Source organism: Rhododendron vialii, chromosome 10a (assembly GCF_030253575.1).
Source record: "Rhododendron vialii isolate Sample 1 chromosome 10a, ASM3025357v1".
Classification (NCBI taxonomy): domain Eukaryota; kingdom Viridiplantae; phylum Streptophyta; class Magnoliopsida; order Ericales; family Ericaceae; genus Rhododendron; species Rhododendron vialii.
The window spans coordinates 18,652,318-18,671,358 of NC_080566.1; the positions used below are offsets into that span (position 1 = coordinate 18,652,318).

The following is a 19,041-nucleotide window of genomic DNA, read 5'->3' on the forward strand; positions in this document are numbered from 1 at the left end:
GGTGAGGAAATTTTATTTTGTCGCCAAAAATATCTAATCAGTGACGAAAAAATAAATTCCGTCTACAAAAGTGTGGACCAAAAAATATAAGGTGACAAAAAAATAAGTTTCGTCCCTAATCTGTTTCCTCCATACGTTGCACAGATACTTGCAACCATTATGTGATGAAATAGTTCCTCACAAAAGGAAAGAATTTGGGAGAGGAATTCTTTTTTGTCGTCCATTAAAGAGGGAATTTTCTTGGGCGAGCTTTAGCGGGCAGGGGCGTTCATTAACTACAAGAAATTTGAGCAGATCTCAATAAAACAAAACTATTTCAACAGTTGAGGCCGTTGATTTCGTTGTGCTTATTGATTATATCATTATCGTAAAAAGTTGGCTCGATCAATTTTAAAAAGCTCCTTGATAGGGACGCAATTTTATTTTTTGGATGATAGTTATCGTCTGATCAAACGTGTAGTGATCCTCGAATCAACTTCATTCTCGATACGAATGATGAACTCCATAATATGTAAAAGATAGACGGTTCAGATTGAAAAACAAAGGCTTTGGTGGAGTCAGGTCTTTCAATCTAATACTTTAATGCCTCGAGATGCATCAAATATTGTCTGTTCAGGTGGTCGCCCATATCCGATGATTTCCGTTTTTGGTGACAACAATGAAATCAATGAGACGTGAAATCCTAACGGTTCAGATCAACCATTGTAAAAATTGAGTTGGTAATGACCTTTGAATTCTATACGTTCAGTGTAACTGTTAACAAACTAAATCTTGTGTTATATTTGAACGTACGGTAGCCATTTGACTATGACACAATTACGATGATCCAGACCGTTGCTCTTGTTTTCCTTTTTGATTAATTTTTTTTTCAAAATTTTTTGTGTCGATTAGATTTAAAAAGCTTATTTATCAAGACACAATGTCATTAACAAAATGAGTTTTTCTGTTCGATCAATTGTGTAGCGATACTCGACTAACACTACTGCAATAACAGATATGTATCAAACTAAGTAGATTCAGAAAGATCACGGTTTTCAGTGAAAAACATAATAAAAAATGGTGCTTAATTTTTTTTATCTTAGTTTAAGTCCAAAACTGAGATAAAAAGTGGGTTTTAGCATGTAATAAAAGACCTCGCTTTTGTGGCGAGATAAAAGAAAAACAACCTCACTCTTGCAGCATGATAAAAGATTTTAGGGCAGAAAAGAATGAGATAAAAGATCTTGCTCTTGTGGCGAGATAAAAGAGAAAAGACCTCACCCTTGTGGCTTGATAAAAAACTTTAGCACCGAAAAAAATGAGATAAATGACCTCACTTTTGTAGCGAGATAAAAAGTCTAACAAAGACCATGATAAAAAACTACTCATTTAGGTGCGCGATCTGAATTTTCATGTGGGCGAGCTGGTATTCATTTAGGCACGCTTAACAAATTAATTGAAAAGTTATGTGAGGAAAAACAACATCATTTAAGGGGTTATGTTAGGCAAACAATACACTATCATTTCGGTGGGTTTTACTTCTACGCCCAAAATAAGCCCTAAATACAGAGAGAGAGAGAGGGGGGGGGGAGGGGGTGGGTGGGTGGGTAGGTGTTGCGAGTCTCCTTCGATACAATGAGGAGATTCACTCAGTCTCAAGCCGTGTTCCTCGAGGCGACCTTCGTTCTCCTCTTCTCGTGGCTCGCCTTCTGCTTCTCGTTCGATTTGGAAAGCTACGAGATGGACGCACCGTATGGCTTCAGATCTGGCCGTGGATTTGCCAATCGAACAAGTGCTTCGCCACCCGCCATTGGCTCGTATTCTCTCTCTCTCCCTCTCCCTCTCCCTCCCTCTCTCTCTCTCTCTCTCTCTCTCTCTCTCTCTCTCTCTCTCTCTCTCTCTAACTTCACTTCTCAATACATGGACAGATGGACCGATTTCGGTTTGATATTTCGAGAATCCTGGCTGTTCGAACGCCGAAGTAAGGTTTTCCACAAGAGAGATATGGTGTGGAGGGTACATTAGTCAGAGTTTCCTGTTGACGGCAGATGCGTTGGCGAGTAGTCTCCGTAAACGATGGTTAGGGTTTCAGGTATATTTACATTAAAGATTTGTACTCATTAAAGGGTCTATCTATTTCTTTCCGTATGATTAATGATAAGAATTGATTTGGTATCTTCTTAAGTTCTGTTTTTTTAATAGGCAAAGTGAACAGCTATGTATATGAATACATATACAAAAGAAATAAGATTAGCAAGATGCTAACCTGCACATGTGGGGGTTTTTGATTTGGTTGTAGTTTGCCTATTTTGTGACTGTGAAAGGGAAACATGAGATCTATTTTTTTCTTTTTGCCATGCGAAGTCAGTCCTTTTATTTGTTGGTCCTTGTGGAAAATTAGGAACAAACGTGTCCTTGAGCGAAAAGAATTGAATTGGGAGCATGAAATGGAAATGATCAAGTTCATGTCTATTTTGGATTACTTCTTGTATTTGTTGGTATCTTGTACATAATAAACTTTTAGCATTTTAGTTGTAGAAAATTAGAAATTCATATACCATTCCTAACATGGTATGAAGGCACCAATCCATCTGTCTAAATGCAGCCTCTATAGAGTATCAAATTATATTCTCAATCAAGACAGCCAGCTCAACCGTCATCAGATGATCAGGACATGTAACTCTTTTATTTTTTTAAAAAGAAACACATACTCTATATGAGATGGAATCTGTTGCTACTATGTTAGTCTGTGTAAATGCCTTTTCCTGGTTGTTGCTTCTGTTTTGCCATATGCTCTAACTGGAATTACAGAATACAGAGTTGTTGGGGTGTGTATTTGGTATTTGTTTGCTCATAGGTTTCTATCATACTATTAATTGAATTTTCATCTCCTGAGACATCTATGAAAAAGCATGGTCGAGGCTGTGCTAAGGGCATGAAGAAGTGGGGTAGTGGAGCCAAACTTTAGGTAATGTTTGACAATGTCTATAGTTTATGACCTGATGTCACGCCCTCGATTTTCAGCTAAAATAATAATAAATTTTCCACAGCAAAAGTCTTCCTCTCAAACTATATTTACCCTTGACTGTCATGCCAATCCAAATAAAGAATCAAAGTCTCTTCTTCTTCTCTCTAAATTTTTTTTTTTTTACATAAAGTCTCCCAAACATTTACAATTAAATGAGTTCCATAATGATCAAGGAGAGGAATTTACACATAGCTTTACATATATTCTCATCAAAAGGTACAACTTTCCATTGCGAGTAAAGTACACAACATGAATTTGACTAGATGATAAACACTTCCTTTATGATACCAATGAAGCTCTCAAGAGACGTCTCAATGTGCAATCCAAGCTAAGTGCCATGGCGAGTACCTGAAAGGATAGGGTGAGCTACACTAGCTCGTAGAGATATCCATACCTAAATTACGTGCAGAAGTGAAGACAGATCACAAGGGAAAATATTTTCCAAAAGCATACTTGTTTTGTCAAAAGTGAAGCTCAAAATGTCATACTCACGCTGGAAAATATTTAACTCCATTTCTCAAACACCAACACTCTCACCCACACACACCAATATTTTTAAAAATCTCAGCTTACCGTTACGGCATTATCCAAATCAATCCTTGCTTTTTCATTTCCATTTCAATGACCTAAAGATTAATCTTAGTTCTTTAACGAAATGTTTTCACTTTCTTTTCTCATACGACTAGCCAACCTCACCCCAAAATATACACGCTAGGCATGTAGAGTTAGAACATAAGGTAAGCAATGACAAGTCAAACAATACCGCACCTCAACAACAAGGAAACTCAGCCGTCAACCCCAAATTAATCTTCAAATAAGTTTAACATCTAGTAAAAATCTCTTCACAATAAGATTTCCTTTATGAAACTCTCGCAATGCATAGCACCACAAGGTACCAAATATGCATTCACACAAAACAAATTGACCACCACATATCAGGAAAACAAGCCACAATGATTTGGAGGTCTAAAGGAAGGAATATAAAACATGTATTGACATACTGGACAATCCAAGTTACCAACTCAAACTGACATTTCAATCTTAGTATGATGCTAAATACTATGAAGATTCTCCGTTTTCACTGTCACATATTTCGATTTCATTTCCGGGCTTTTAGGACCCCGTGCGTCCACTAAAATCCTTTGATTCAATTCCGGGCTTTTAGGACCCCCGTGCGTCCACTAAAATCCTTTGAATCAATTCCGGGCTTTTAGGACCCCTGTGCGTCCACTAAAATCCTTTGAATCAATTCCGGGCTTTTAGGACCCCCGTGCGTCCACTAAAATCCTTTTGATTCAATTCCGGGCTTTTAGGACCCCCATGCGTCCACTAAAATCCTTTGAATCAATTCCGGGCTTTTAGGACCCCCGTACGTCCCATGTTCGGCATCACACCTTACGGTGGATCCGTGGCTTTCATTATCATTCAATTAGTGTCACATATTCTCACTAACAAGCAATCTCTTTATCCACCGTTTCTTTAATCCCCACACATAGCAAAACACATCTCTCACACCAATACTTAGATTCAGTTACATGTAAATAATCTTGTCTTCATCATTTCAATAAAGAAAGCACAAAAACCCACATCCTTCACATTGTAAATCAACCATTTATTTCACATCTCATATTACCACCTAATGGACCCCCTTTGTGACATCTCCATTAAGAGTCTAATTTGCAAATACTTATAACGATCCTCATCTTTGTAGTACCCATCAATGCTTAACAACCATGCACTCATGCCAAGTGATTCACCAAATCCTGTTTAACTCACTGCAAGTATCCCGCAAGCCCAAAGACTCAATCTCATGGAAAGACATCGAATAATTTACACATCGCGTCAAACATTCTACAACTTAATTTATCATCGATCGTATCATCCATCTAATCCATTTTCTATTCCAATCGTTTACAAGTATTTTAACCCTTATGCTCACTAGTTCTCATATCCCAATAATTAATCATCTAGATCAACTCATCATATCCCCACATATCCAATAGGTGAAATTAATCATTCACACTTGAAGTTCTGACTATATCCGATCAAATAACATAAATTTAAGAACGACATTTAAACCATTGAAAAGTAGGCTTCTTCTTCTTCGATCCGAAGGTCATACATCAAAAAGAAACGGAGTTCGGGTAGCCTTACTACGGCCTTATGATTATGGCTCAACGTAACCATGAAACTGGTGCAAAGGCAAAATTTGGGTCAACTTTGGATGCAAATCTGTTATCGCTCGGACATACCCATGATGCATGGCATGTATCGTTGGAAAGCTCTATATGTCTAGTTTCTAACTAAACAAATGGTGCGTCATTTTGAGTCCCAAGCTAGGAGTTATGGCCATTATACCAAAGTCCGTCGGTGCTGTCAGATTCTACGCGGGAATAAGTAAAATTGATTGAAAAATCATAACTCTTTCATCTTAAACCCAAAAATATTGAAACCAACTCCAAAAGTTGCACAACTACAAGCCCTACGTTCAGTAAAAATCCCAGGTTCAAAAACGAGAGGAGATGAACCCAACAATCAAAGGAAAAACAGTTTCGCAACCATTTTCGCCCTAGTCGACCAACCCTACTTTAGAAATTCACCAAAAATTGTATACTTAACCGAATCACTTGATTCCAACGCCAATCCCTTCCTAACTTAAATATGCAGCTCCTGTAAAAGACCCAAAGCCACCAAATTGTTCATCATGCCCAGAAAATTAAAAGAAGACAGCCACGCACAGATTCGCGTATCCAGGAAACAGCCGGTATTCAAAAATTCATAACTAATTGTGTGATTATCGGTTTTTCATGATCTTGGTACCAAAATCTTCGTATTGGAACGTACTTTAACTGTTATGAAGACACCAAAAATTTATTCCTCGCAGAAGGGCTCCCAAAAGACAGATTTCCAAAACCCACAAAATTTTCAGCATATACCAGATTTGTTCGAGACTCAAAATAAATGATCAAACTTGATTCTCGTACATTAAACCAACACTTAAACATGTAAAGAAGGCAAGAGATCCTTACCTCGAGGGTTAGAAGCAAGCCCGAACATGGAGGAAACTTCGAAGTGCTCCGATCGTGAATTTTCTTCGATGGATAGGAAGCTCTCGTCGCGTAGAACAACTTTAGTGCTTGGGATTTTCCAAAAATCTCACTCGTAGGAGATGGAATTGAAGAGAAAATGTGAGAGAGGTGAGAGCCGAGAGAGAGACGCCGGAGAAGAAAAGAAAAGAAAAGGGGAAGTGAAAGTGGTTTCCTGCCCCATTTTTTTTTGACTTATATAGCACAAATAACACTTACACCCTTTCACTCCTATCGTATTACGTCAACTCCCACAACTTACAAGTCATCTCACATTGACCCAACTCATATCTACATTGTTATCCCAACTTTGATAATTCAAATACATATTAAACATTTAAAATTTGAGAAAATAATTATGGGTCTCTACACCTGACTTCTCTTTTATTTTGTTGTACTTTGGTGCAAGTGTGTCTTGGACTTAACAAGATCACTACGCAAGTATGTTAGGCCACTCGAGATTGAGCAAATGCTAAGCTTTGAGATTGCACAAAGGCTCAAGGAAGTGATTGAGCAGAGGCTCATGAAACAGATTGAGCGTATGCTTAATGGCTTAATAAAAGGTTAATGGCTCATCTTGAGTGCATGGGGGCTCAGACTGGACAGGTGCTATCTAAATGTTTGGATTTTTTTTTTGTTGTATATAGTTTTTAAGCATGTCATAGTGACATCAATGTTTGATAATCAACAAAACAGACAAACATACGAGAATTGTGTTACAGAATTGCCATCGTGTGCATATTTTAACCAATGCAAGTGAAGAAGTTTCAGGCATTAAAGACATCTCTCATGCTTGTTGTGTTTTGCAGAATGTGTTTTTAAGGATTTTATTGCTCTTGCTGCTACTTTTACTTTTGATCATGTTACTGAAACAAAGGTTCCTAGGAAAATTGTGGTGGAAGCTTATAACATTGCCAAAGGAAATTGAAAGACTTTAGTTGTATCTGCATATGTTTAATGTGCTTTAAAAGACTCAGCCCCCTCGCTCGAGGTCTTGGAAATGGTCAGAAATGATATGTAGCAGTTAATCTTTCATTTGCAATTCATTGTTGACTTGAGCACTTATACCTCTCTGTATTTCGTTCTTTGTTAACTTCTAGTTGTTCATTTGCAGCAGCTCTTAGTTTACGCTTATAATGGGGTATAGTGTACTAAAACTATCAGGTTTCTTCCTAAATTATGATCAAGTCATTACTCAAAATATCAAATATTGCAGGATAAGTTTGACTTGTTAGGTGATCCTATCGATGTTGAAAATGCAGTAGCAACGCAATGTGGATGGAGGCTGAGCAATCACAACTTCATTGTGCACAAAAAAAATACAAGAAACTTAGAGAAACGAGGGGGGGAAGAGTATGCTAGAAACAACCCACCAGTGGACAAGCTTAATAACTAAGAAGTGGGTTGTTCCAATATGACAGGTATTCTCTTTCACCGGAGAAATGGTCATGGTTCTTCTTATAGCATCCTAATCTTGGATTTTATTGGAAAAACCACATCCTAAACTTGAAACCCTTATAGTTTTCTCTGTTAGTTTGTGGTCTTGTAGGAGCGATAAAAAATACACCACAAACAAGTCTAATTTTCTTCCCTTTTTTGATGTTGCTTTTGATGATGCCTTTTTGCGTTCTTTTCTACCCTTGTGCCTATTGTTGTTGATCCTTGGATCTCTTTGTAGTGCCCCTTAAGTTTAGGATTGTTTTGGCTATTGTTTTTTGTGGCCTTTTCTGCTTAATTTGTAACTTCTTTTTTATTTTTATCAACATGGACATGTACTGCTCTTCTTCAAGAGCAAATGTGGAAGGAAATGAAGTAGCAAACAATAAAATAGACGAGCTAGTAGAGGCAAAAGAGGAACATGGGAGGACTTTGGATAGTGTTTTGGCGTTTCTTAAACACCAAGGATTTACCTGCTAACGACTTGCTGGTTAGTACATCATGCTTTCTCTATTTACATTCATCATGAGAAAACTGGGCTGGAGTGGGCTATATATTTTTGTTGGTTTGGTTTTCTGCCTTTTTTTGTGCCCTTTTTAAGCATATGTTTTCTATTTATAGAGATTATGAAAGTTTTTATGTTCTCTGGTTTGATGTTAACTATCTCTACATCCTATAAGTCTGTCCAAAATAGATGGGCAGACACAAATAATCAATCAAGAAACAAATAGTTTATGTTGTATTCCTCTTGCTTTGGTATTGCTATGTTGTTTGCTGCTGTGGTTTTCCTTCAAGAAACCCAATGTTTGACACTGTCCAGCTTGGTTTATGTTGTAGCTGATAATAATGGAGTTTCTGGGCTATTGTTGCTCTGGTTTTGGGCTCTTACTACTCTGGTTTTGCTCTTATTACTGCCGTGGTATATCTTCATCTATAGAGATTTGATGTAGTTGTTGATGCTAATCATGAGACTTTTCCATCTGATGCTAACATGTGGTTTGGGGTCTGCTGATCCGTTGTGTCCCAAAACAGGGGGGTTTCCACCTCTTTACGGCGGGGACACAACATATATGGGGACACAACTCCTTAGGTGTATAAAATCTTGTAGCTTAACATAACAATCCTTTTATTATTCTACATTCTGCTTTTAAATACAGTAGGACTATAAGTATGGGCCTTAATTTTTCAAACGCGCATGGGTAAAGCTCCCACAAATATTTGCCAATAATAGCACAACTATGCTTAGAATCTGACTATACCATTGGATCAATTAAACATGGTTGTTAGACATACAGTTTACAGATAGAAAGGCGACCAAGTTATACAAGAGTATATGAGGCTTTTTGTCTCTTTAAAAGTTTGGTTCTGTGCATTAGTCATCCCATGCGGTGAACTTTTCCTTGCTTAAGGTTGTGGTACTGGTGTTGTATTTTGAGTTAGTTTCTCACTTGTCGTTTCATTTGTATATTGTAAAGTTTACGTAATGTTTTGTGTTCTATTAATATCATAACCAAAATACTTTATCCTACTTTTCATGTGTGCAGATTGAATATGCATAAGTTTGGTAGCAGGGAAGATGGTATATATATGCTCTACTATGAAGACTTTTTGTTTGGATATCTGCTTCTACGAAGATTCTTTTTTTGGATGAAGTTCCGAGTCTTCTTTTCTGGATATATGCTTCTATGAAGACTCCTTTTTGGTTGAAGTTTCGAGTCTTCTTTTTTTATTTTAATGATGCTACCTATATGGTATGGTCTACCTTTCATCTTTTTTTCATGGGGACATTGATGCTTTGGACCCTATCGGTGGATGTACATTTTGGTGTAGAGTACATAGTTCTCGTGGTTAATGGATGTCTAATTTAGACATGCTTATATTGATTTATGAAGTTGTGTTGGCCATTATATATTGGGTAATGTATAATTTATTTGTTTGTCTGCATATTGAAATGAACAGGATAATATTGTACTGTAAGAAGAGTGTAGGTGATCGACAATCTTTCGTCACTGATTGGCTTTAATTTGTAATTTTAGGTGACAAAATATTTTGTCACCTTTATTATTTTTCATTATTTTTTAATTAAATCTTTCGGTGACGATTTTTTTTTTTGTCATCTATGTGCTTAACTTTATCAATTACTTGCCACAATTAGTGACGAAATTGAAAATGGGTGACAAATAATTATGGCAATGGTGACGAAATGTTTCGTCATAAAAAACACAATTGGTGACGAATTTTTTTCGTCACTAAGTGATTTTTCCGTGACGGATTTTTTCATCATCAAATGGCGCACTATGGGTGACGAAAAACGGATTTCGTCACTAGGGAGGAATCCTCGACAACCTTTAGTCGATAATTTTTTTTTCGTCACCTATACTATTTGTGACGAAAAATATGCCATTTGTGACGATTTTCACTCGTCATCCAATGTGATTTTTCTTGTAGTGAATCAATCCAGACCATCCCATGGTTTGTTATCAGTAACTACTATAACAAAAAACTGAAACAAACAAACTTTTGCACAAAGAAAAGAAGAGGCATGACAGAATGAAAGAGACTTGCCTGTTGCATTAGCAGGATATTTTTTAGTTTGCCATGGCTCTCCAATTCCTGTGAATGCTGTTGAAAGCGGAGTTAAAATCAATGATATGTGTTCTCCGCAAATTGACTAAAGCCACAGTGCGTGTGTGGCACCATAGATACCGGTCGTAGCATGCTAAGCTACTTCAAATTGGATGCAATGGTATAGGTTCCACGAAAAACTGAGAAGATCATAACTGAAAAACCCAATGTGTAAATTCATCTACGAAAGATTATGATCTTTCTAGTTTCTGTAATATCTATCTCCTGAACTCTTGCATAAGTCCTATGTTCTCATTTGTAAAAGAAAATAAAAAATTCTTTCCAACGCATCTTTTCCTTGAGCAGCCTGTTACACTTATTTGGTTTGTGCACAATAATAACTGGAAGGTAGGAAAAAAAATGCATCAGATGTTTTATTCAGAGGATACGTTTGTATTTTGTGCATCCCAAAGAATAAGCAAAGAGAGATAACCAACAATAAAGTCAGTCTTTACAACAAAAAAAGCAAGTCTTTACGACTGACCAAGTCCATAAAGTAAGTCTTTACAACAACAACAAAAGGGCCAGAGGTGCATAGGCAATTGCCCAACTCCTGGTTAATTATATGCATACGTTATTAGTTTTTCACCAGTTCAGATGGTTTGGTTTTAGACGCGAGATAACCAACAATGTAGCTCGTCCTTTAAATAAGATTTAGAACTGAAACAAAGGGAGATGAAGTCGGGAAGCGTAAAATAGCACGAACTTTTTTTTTAACAGAAAAATAGTAACCAATCTCCTGTCTACTGCACTGGTCTACAATATTCAGATTTTGTATATGGAACAGTATGGAAGATTATAATTTTCTAATTCAAACTATATCTAAAATGTATACGAAGCATGTATGTCACGCCCTCGATTTTCAACATAAATAAAGATAGCTTTTCATAAATAAAACCCCTCACATTATCTTACATAATACCCCAAAAGAGTTCACCAAATCCTAATCATTAAATTACAGATCCAACTCCAAGAGTTTGAATATATTAGATCATAAAAAGAAATAGAGTTAAGGTGCTATTACATTCCCAAAACATGTTTTATCAAAAGTCCTTGAGTCTCTTTTGCCACTTCTTTCGAAAATATGCACTTGAATGCATGCACTTCGCTCCATGCTACTGCTCCGGGTTCACACCTGAAAATGATAGGTTGAGCTACACTAGCCCAGTAGAGAAATCTACACAACTATTATATGCAAATGGGATGACAGGTAGAATGAATAACAGAGGCAACATACGGTATCTCAAAGGAGAAACAAAACACGACTAGTAATTTTCCCAATGTCGACGACATAGATGAAGTACCATGACTACACACCAAGACTCTAGGCTAACCACCACACCCTATTCCGAATACTCTATCCGCTCATTGACTTCACTTTAGTCATAACGTCCCATGTTTAAAGAAAAGGACCTGTTGATAGATGACTCTATGGTGTTGTTTCGACAACCAATCATTTCTTTCGTATATTCATCAAACAAACCCTTTCGTTTACTCATATACATCACCGTTGCAATCCCACATCACACGTCACACATCACAAGCAAGTACTCTTTCTGGGCTGTTTATGGAGTCTCGCTACTCCCTGTAAATACCTTCCTCACTAAAAGAACTGAATCACATCGATCATATAGTATAGATCACTCTACCACAATTCCTCCAATACACCTCACAACTCAGCCATTCATCTCAATCACATATAATGAATTCACAACAAAGACTTATTCACAAAGAAGTAGTAGGGATAATTTTATCTCAGTCAACTAGCTATCATTACGTAATTAGTTTCTCATCACCATACAAGCACTTACATATCAAGGGATATTCCCTAACAACGATTCATAGATCTTCACCTTGCAATTCATAAAACCGTACCAATTACACAAGAGATGTACCACATATCAAATATAAGAAAATGTCTCATATATCCATGCCTAGCGTTGTTTAACTCAAAGGGGTGTTCCACATGTTCGCTTTTCACATAGCATGTCAACACACACAACCTTCGCTCACCTATGTTCCATATATTCTCTAAACCCTCGTTTCGATATCAATAGGCTCATACGGAATCCAACGACTACTATAAAGACTTAAGCATACCACTAACCTCATCTAATCATTCAATTATGTACTCAGGCGTACTTAAGGACGTCCGTGGCTCGCTCAACGTTTCTAAGGAAAAAGGAATATCCAACGTATACAAACATATCCATCTTATTTTGGCTACCAAATCTTATCGGTGAAGAATTAGGAGATGAGACCACCACCATTGGAAAGTAGACTTCCGGCACATGAATTTCGGTATAAAATTTACCCAAAACAGAGTTCGGATGAAAAAGTTATGCCCTTTCGAAGTTTTGCCAAAATGCTGAATTTTTCATTTCCTACCGGTAGGACACATTTTCCTACCGGTAGGAGACCACAATTTCACGAAAATGACTCTACTGGACAGCGTTTCTACCGGTAGGGCCAAAACTCCTACCGGTAGGACTTGGGTTTTCAGTGCACGATTTTCAGATTTCACCAGAGCAATTCCAACAACAAAACCAATGATCTAAGGTGCGATTCAAACACCAAATTAACACATAAACATATAATAGATGAGAGAAATCCCTACCTCGAAGTCGAAGAACGAAATCCAAGCCCAACCAAGCAAGCCCTAGCTCCGAAAACTTTGAATCATCCGAATACTCCTCTCCGAGCTCAAACCCACGAAATACGAGCTCAAGATCGCGCGTGGAAGGAGGAATGAAGGTTAATTTTCATGGGTCTCAAGTTTATAGGCTTGATTTCGAGAGAGAGAGAGAGTGAGAGAGATAGAGAGAATCGGGCGGGAGGGAGAGAAGACCGAGAGAGAGAGAGAGAGATGTGAGTGGGAGAATGATTCTCTACCACTCACTCTCACCTATTTATACCACCACACACATCAATTACAATTTCACCCCAAACTTCCAGATTCTATCACATTCAACCCAAATCACATATTCAAATCACACTTTCTCTTTACCTCAATATTCTAATTTTATTCTAACATTAAAATTATTGAAATTAAACACGGGTCTCTACATTCTACCCCCCTTAAAGAAATTTCGTCCCGAAATTTGCATAGAATGAGCAAAGGAATACCACCAATGAATTTCTAGTCCCAAGGGCCGTGCCCACCACACAACGCTTTGTATCTGCCAATTCCGGGTCCAAAACGCAAGAAAACTCTATAATGCCACAACTAACTAGCTTAGCTTCTTACCAAACAATCGCCAAGTTATGATGCTCATGCACGGTAAATCACGAAGTTATCGTATTCGTACAAATCATAATCATGTTACCAACTAATTCCAATCTCACAAACCATATCCATTCTCATTACTTCTGACTAACCAATTTCGGTTCCATGGGCCGTGTCCAAACACAAAGGAGAATTTCATAACGTCATAATTCAACAACCTTGTCAAGCAATACATAATCAACAAATTCTAAGATTAATTCATTCATCCCAAGATTTACTAGATTCTTCATGTACGCTTATAGGGAAATCAACTTTCATACATTTCTTTTTCGCCTCATTTCTTTACTTTTCGACGTACTCAAATTACCAAGACTCACACAAGTAGAGCTCTAATAGATTCCAATGCTAGCTCAAAACAAACTCTCTCAAAAGACAAACGCCGAACAAAAGTTAAAGTGTTCGACATGATGAAATCTAAACTGAACAAGTTCATGAATTTTCCAACTAGTTCGAGTAGTTATAAAGCCATTGAAACATGCCCACGTGTGGCAAAATTCTATAGAATTTGAAAAGGAATGTTCATTTTGGAAAGATATTATCAACAATCAATTACGAACACCTCACTTGGTCATTTGAAAATAATGACAATTTTGACAACATAAAAATGAATTATGATATAGCCGACTCCAAGTCTGTATCGTTATCATTGCTGAAAATGAACTATGCAAAGATTCAATTTTCACAAAGCATTATCCCTTTTAGAAAATTTTTGAGTTCAAAATAAGTACATCCGTAAATGTAACCGCTTTCTAGACCAAGATCCACCACTCTACACATTTCACTATACTTACACGGTGCCCCAAGTAAAGAACTCAATTCATGTTCGGCATATGTCTACGACGTCCAGGGTAGTCTTGCTTATTCAACAACTTCACGAAGGATTAACCAAACTAGCAGTTGTCTCAACGAAACCATAATACAAAAATTGAAAGACATGCAAAACTATCATCAATTCATAAGCTGCAACAAATTTAGTAGTCGAGACAAGAGATTCCAATTAGCATGTAGCATTACATCTAACTAAGAGGTTAAATCGTCCATACAAACACCTTCAATAAATTATCTATCTAGCATGTAGCAAGTACCCTCACATTATATCATTATCTATCCAGCACCACATCCTAAGAACGAAACATTGCACACTAGTTCTAACATGTACGTTGAAACTAAATAGCAACACATTTTATACACCAAATACAGTAATAAGTCAACCAATCATAGACTTTCCGCACAATTTATTGCAATTACACAGTACCGAATACATCTACACGTCAACGGGTTCACACAGTACCCAGCGGGCTCACACAGTACCCAACGCAACCACGAGCTCACACAGTGCCCAATACAACAACGGGTTCACACAGTGCCCAATATAGTACGGGCTCACACAGTACCCAGCATACTACGGGCTCACACAGTGCCCTATACAACAACAGGCTCACACAGTGCCCAATACCATCACGGGTTCACACAGTACCCAATACAACCACGGGCTCACACAGTGCCCTATACCCTACGGGTTCACACAGTGCCCAGATACCACAGGCTCACACAGTGCCCTATCTCACCACGAGTTCACACAGTACCCTACACAACCACGGGCTCACACAGTGTCCAATACTTCATAACTCGTGGCTCTAAGAAGCCCAATAGTAATTTAGTTCATTTCAATCCCACAAGACCTTACACGATTTCTATTCATTTTATAAATCTTGAATATTTTCATCCCACTAGTCTAGTTGTCACAACACTTAGATTTTATCAGACAAGTTCATAAAGACAACTCCGCAATGCTATCCAACACTAGAATAGACCATGCACTTCATAATAACAATCATTTGGCAAATAAGCACTTTGTATATGCATAAGTAATCTCAACATAACACATAAATTCACGTTACCTTGCAACGCGGTATGAGACGCATGACCCGACCCCGTGGGTCTTTGTACGCTCCCTCTACTTGTCGATTGTGGACAATCTACCGCTAAGTGCCCCGGATGACGACACCGGTAGCAAACCCGAGGTGGTCTCTGACCATGATATTCCTTCTCCTGAGGACAGTCTACTGCACGATGGCCCGACTGGCGGCACCAATAACACACAATCGTTGACCGAGACGATACTCCTGACGTTTTAGAAAGAGTAGGTGGTTCTAAATTATGCTGTCCTGAGGTGGACAGAAACTGTTCTCTTTGTCTCTTCCTCCCTTGGCTTCCAGACGTTTCTATAGATACACTCTTACCAACGGTTTGTTTTCTTGACTCCTGCACTTTCGGCTCCTCTGGTATTTCCTCCGTATACTCAATACTTCTAGCACACTCGATAATGTCAGAAAACCTTTCAATTCGTTGACCTACCACAAACTTCTTGATAGACAGACATAACCCTTTCTCAAAACGCCTACATTTCCTACCATCGGTTGCAACTAACTCTGGCGCAAAACGGGACAAGGTTTGGAACCTAGTGGCGTATTCTGAAACGGTCATGTCACCTTGATCTAACCTTTCGAATTGGTTTCTAAGCTGTTCACGATACGACTCTGGAAAATATTGGTTTTCAAAAAGTGTCTCAAATTCAGCCCAAGTCAAACTTTCCTCAACCGGCTCAATTTCCTGATTTGCAACTCCAGCCGCCCTCCTAACGTCTCTCCTTACTCCTAAAACAGATTCCCACCACTCATTCGCCTCACCGGTAAGTTGACAAGCTACTATGCTCACCCGTAGGTCGTCCTCCGTAATCTTTAGTGCGTTGAAGATCTTACGAATTTGTGCAAGCCAATGATCAGCCACAAGGGGGTCGCTACTTTCTCCATCGAACTGAGGTGGATTTCTACGACTAAACTCTCGCATGGCTACTATGGCCCGACTGTTCACGTTATCCCTAGGGGGTGGTTGCAAAAGATTAGCCGCCGCAAGTGCCGCTACAATATCCCTAGCAAGCTGATTCTGTCCTGCCTCCATTCTCGGATTCCCAGTCCTACCCCGTCTATTCTCAGGTCTCGGAGGCATCTCACTACAAAGAAACAATAAAAAGATCATCAACAAAAGATACACTACGAATCTCCAACTCCACCAATCTCTTCTAACAACTCTACGCCACTATACGGTAACATAAATGCAATGCCACCTAGTTGGATGCATGTCAATCACTCAGTAGCACACAAGTCATGTCACAATGCAATAATTTTTTTTTTTGAACCCATGAGACTCAAAGTCTCCCCACGGTCTCAAGGTATTCTAAACTTATGCTCTGATACCAAGTTGTCACGCCCTCGATTTTCAACATAAATAAAGATAGCTTTTCATAAATAAAACCCCTCACATTATCTTACATAATACCCCAAAAGAGTTCACCAAATCCTAATCATTAAATTACAGATCCAACTCCAAGAGTTTGAATATATTAGATCATAAAAAGAAATAGAGTTAAGGTGCTATTACATTCCCAAAACATGTTTTATCAAAAGTCCTTGAGTCTCTTTTGCCACTTCTTTCGAAAATATGCACTTGAATGCATGCACTTCGCTCCATGCTACTGCTCCGGGTTCACACCTGAAAATGATAGGTTGAGCTACACTAGCCCAGTAGAGAAATCTACACAACTATTATATGCAAATGGGATGACAGGTAGAATGAATAACAGAGGCAACATACGGTATCTCAAAGGAGAAACAAAACACGACTAGTAATTTTCCCAATGTCGACGACATAGATGAAGTACCATGACTACACACCAAGACTCTAGGCTAACCACCACACCCTATTCCGAATACTCTATCCGCTCATTGACTTCACTTTAGTCATAACGTCCCATGTTTAAAGAAAAGGACCTGTTGATAGATGACTCTATGGTGTTGTTTCGACAACCAATCATTTCTTTCGTATATTCATCAAACAAACCCTTTCGTTTACTCATATACATCACCGTTGCAATCCCACATCACACGTCACACATCACAAGCAAGTACTCTTTCTGGGCTGTTTATGGAGTCTCGCTACTCCCTGTAAATACCTTCCTCACTAAAAGAACTGAATCACATCGATCATATAGTATAGATCACTCTACCACAATTCCTCCAATACACCTCACAACTCAGCCATTCATCTCAATCACATATAATGAATTCACAACAAAGACTTATTCACAAAGAAGTAGTAGGGATAATTTTATCTCAGTCAACTAGCTATCATTACGTAATTAGTTTCTCATCACCATACAAGCACTTACATATCAAGGGATATTCCCTAACAACGATTCATAGATCTTCACCTTGCAATTCATAAAACCGTACCAATTACACAAGAGATGTACCACATATCAAATATAAGAAAATGTCTCATATATCCATGCCTAGCGTTGTTTAACTCAAAGGGGTGTTCCACATGTTCGCTTTTCACATAGCATGTCAACACACACAACCTTCGCTCACCTATGTTCCATATATTCTCTAAACCCTCGTTTCGATATCAATAGGCTCATACGGAATCCAACGACTACTATAAAGACTTAAGCATACCACTAACCTCATCTAATCATTCAATTATGTACTCAGGCGTACTTAAGGACGTCCGTGGCTCGCTCAACGTTTCTAAGGAAAAAGGAATATCCAACGTATACAAACATATCCATCTTATTTTGGCTACCAAATCTTATCGGTGAAGAATTAGGAGATGAGACCACCACCATTGGAAAGTAGACTTCCGGCACATGAATTTCGGTATAAAATTTACCCAAAACAGAGTTCGGATGAAAAAGTTATGCCCTTTCGAAGTTTTGCCAAAATGCTGAATTTTTCATTTCCTACCGGTAGGACACATTTTCCTACCGGTAGGAGACCACAATTTCACGAAAATGACTCTACTGGACAGCGTTTCTACCGGTAGGGCCAAAACTCCTACCGGTAGGACTTGGGTTTTCAGTGCACGATTTTCAGATTTCACCAGAGCAATTCCAACAACAAAACCAATGATCTAAGGTGCGATTCAAACACCAAATTAACACATAAACATATAATAGATGAGAGAAATCCCTACCTCGAAGTCGAAGAACGAAATCCAAGCCCAACCAAGCAAGCCCTAGCTCCGAAAACTTTGAATCATCCGAATACTCCTCTCCGAGCTCAAACCCACGAAATACGAGCTCAAGATCGCGCGTGGAAGGAGGAATGAAGGTTAATTTTCATGGGTCTCAAGTTTATAGGCTTGATTTCGAGAGAGAGAGAGAGTGAGAGAGATAGAGAGAATCGGGCGGGAGGGAGAGAAGACCGAGAGAGAGAGAGAGAGATGTGAGTGGGAGAATGATTCTCTACCACTCACTCTCACCTATTTATACCACCACACACATCAATTACAATTTCACCCCAAACTTCCAGATTCTATCACATTCAACCCAAATCACATATTCAAATCACACTTTCTCTTTACCTCAATATTCTAATTTTATTCTAACATTAAAATTATTGAAATTAAACACGGGTCTCTACAATGTATAGTACACATCTCGCCCTATTTAAGTTTTACAAAAATTCTCGGAAATCAATTAAAGAAAATCTGTGTGGCACTCACCTCCCTTTATCAAATCTAAAATAGGAAGGAAAAAG

General features: G+C 38.3%; 4 long non-coding RNA genes across 6 annotated transcripts; 1 reads left to right on the forward strand and 3 right to left on the reverse strand.

Annotated features, from left to right (window-relative positions):
- Window positions 1–1,565: 1,565 nt before the first annotated feature.
- LOC131304346 (uncharacterized) lies at window positions 1,566–6,563 on the reverse strand. The gene is made up of 3 exons (XR_009192379.1): window positions 6,466–6,563; window positions 1,890–2,978; window positions 1,566–1,831 (listed from the first exon to the last, which is right to left on the reverse strand). It is a non-coding gene; the product is annotated as an uncharacterized LOC131304346 (long non-coding RNA).
- Window positions 3,083–6,420, reverse strand: LOC131304348 (uncharacterized). Its single transcript, XR_009192383.1, has 2 exons — window positions 6,037–6,420; window positions 3,083–3,355 (listed from the first exon to the last, which is right to left on the reverse strand). It is a non-coding gene; the product is annotated as an uncharacterized LOC131304348 (long non-coding RNA).
- LOC131304347 (uncharacterized) lies at window positions 6,560–9,259 on the forward strand. Of its 3 annotated transcripts, XR_009192380.1 has the most exons (3): window positions 6,560–6,699; window positions 7,310–8,020; window positions 9,075–9,259. It is a non-coding gene; the product is annotated as an uncharacterized LOC131304347 (long non-coding RNA). The 3 variants fall into 3 exon arrangements; XR_009192381.1 differs by lacking the exon at window positions 6,560–6,699 and having other exon boundaries at window positions 6,706–8,020; XR_009192382.1 differs by lacking the exon at window positions 6,560–6,699 and having other exon boundaries at window positions 6,706–7,514.
- A 1,921-nt stretch (window positions 9,260–11,180) lies between these two features.
- Window positions 11,181–12,890, reverse strand: LOC131304331 (uncharacterized). Its single transcript, XR_009192371.1, has 2 exons — window positions 12,773–12,890; window positions 11,181–11,290 (listed from the first exon to the last, which is right to left on the reverse strand). It is a non-coding gene; the product is annotated as an uncharacterized LOC131304331 (long non-coding RNA).
- Window positions 12,891–19,041: the final 6,151 nt, after the last annotated feature.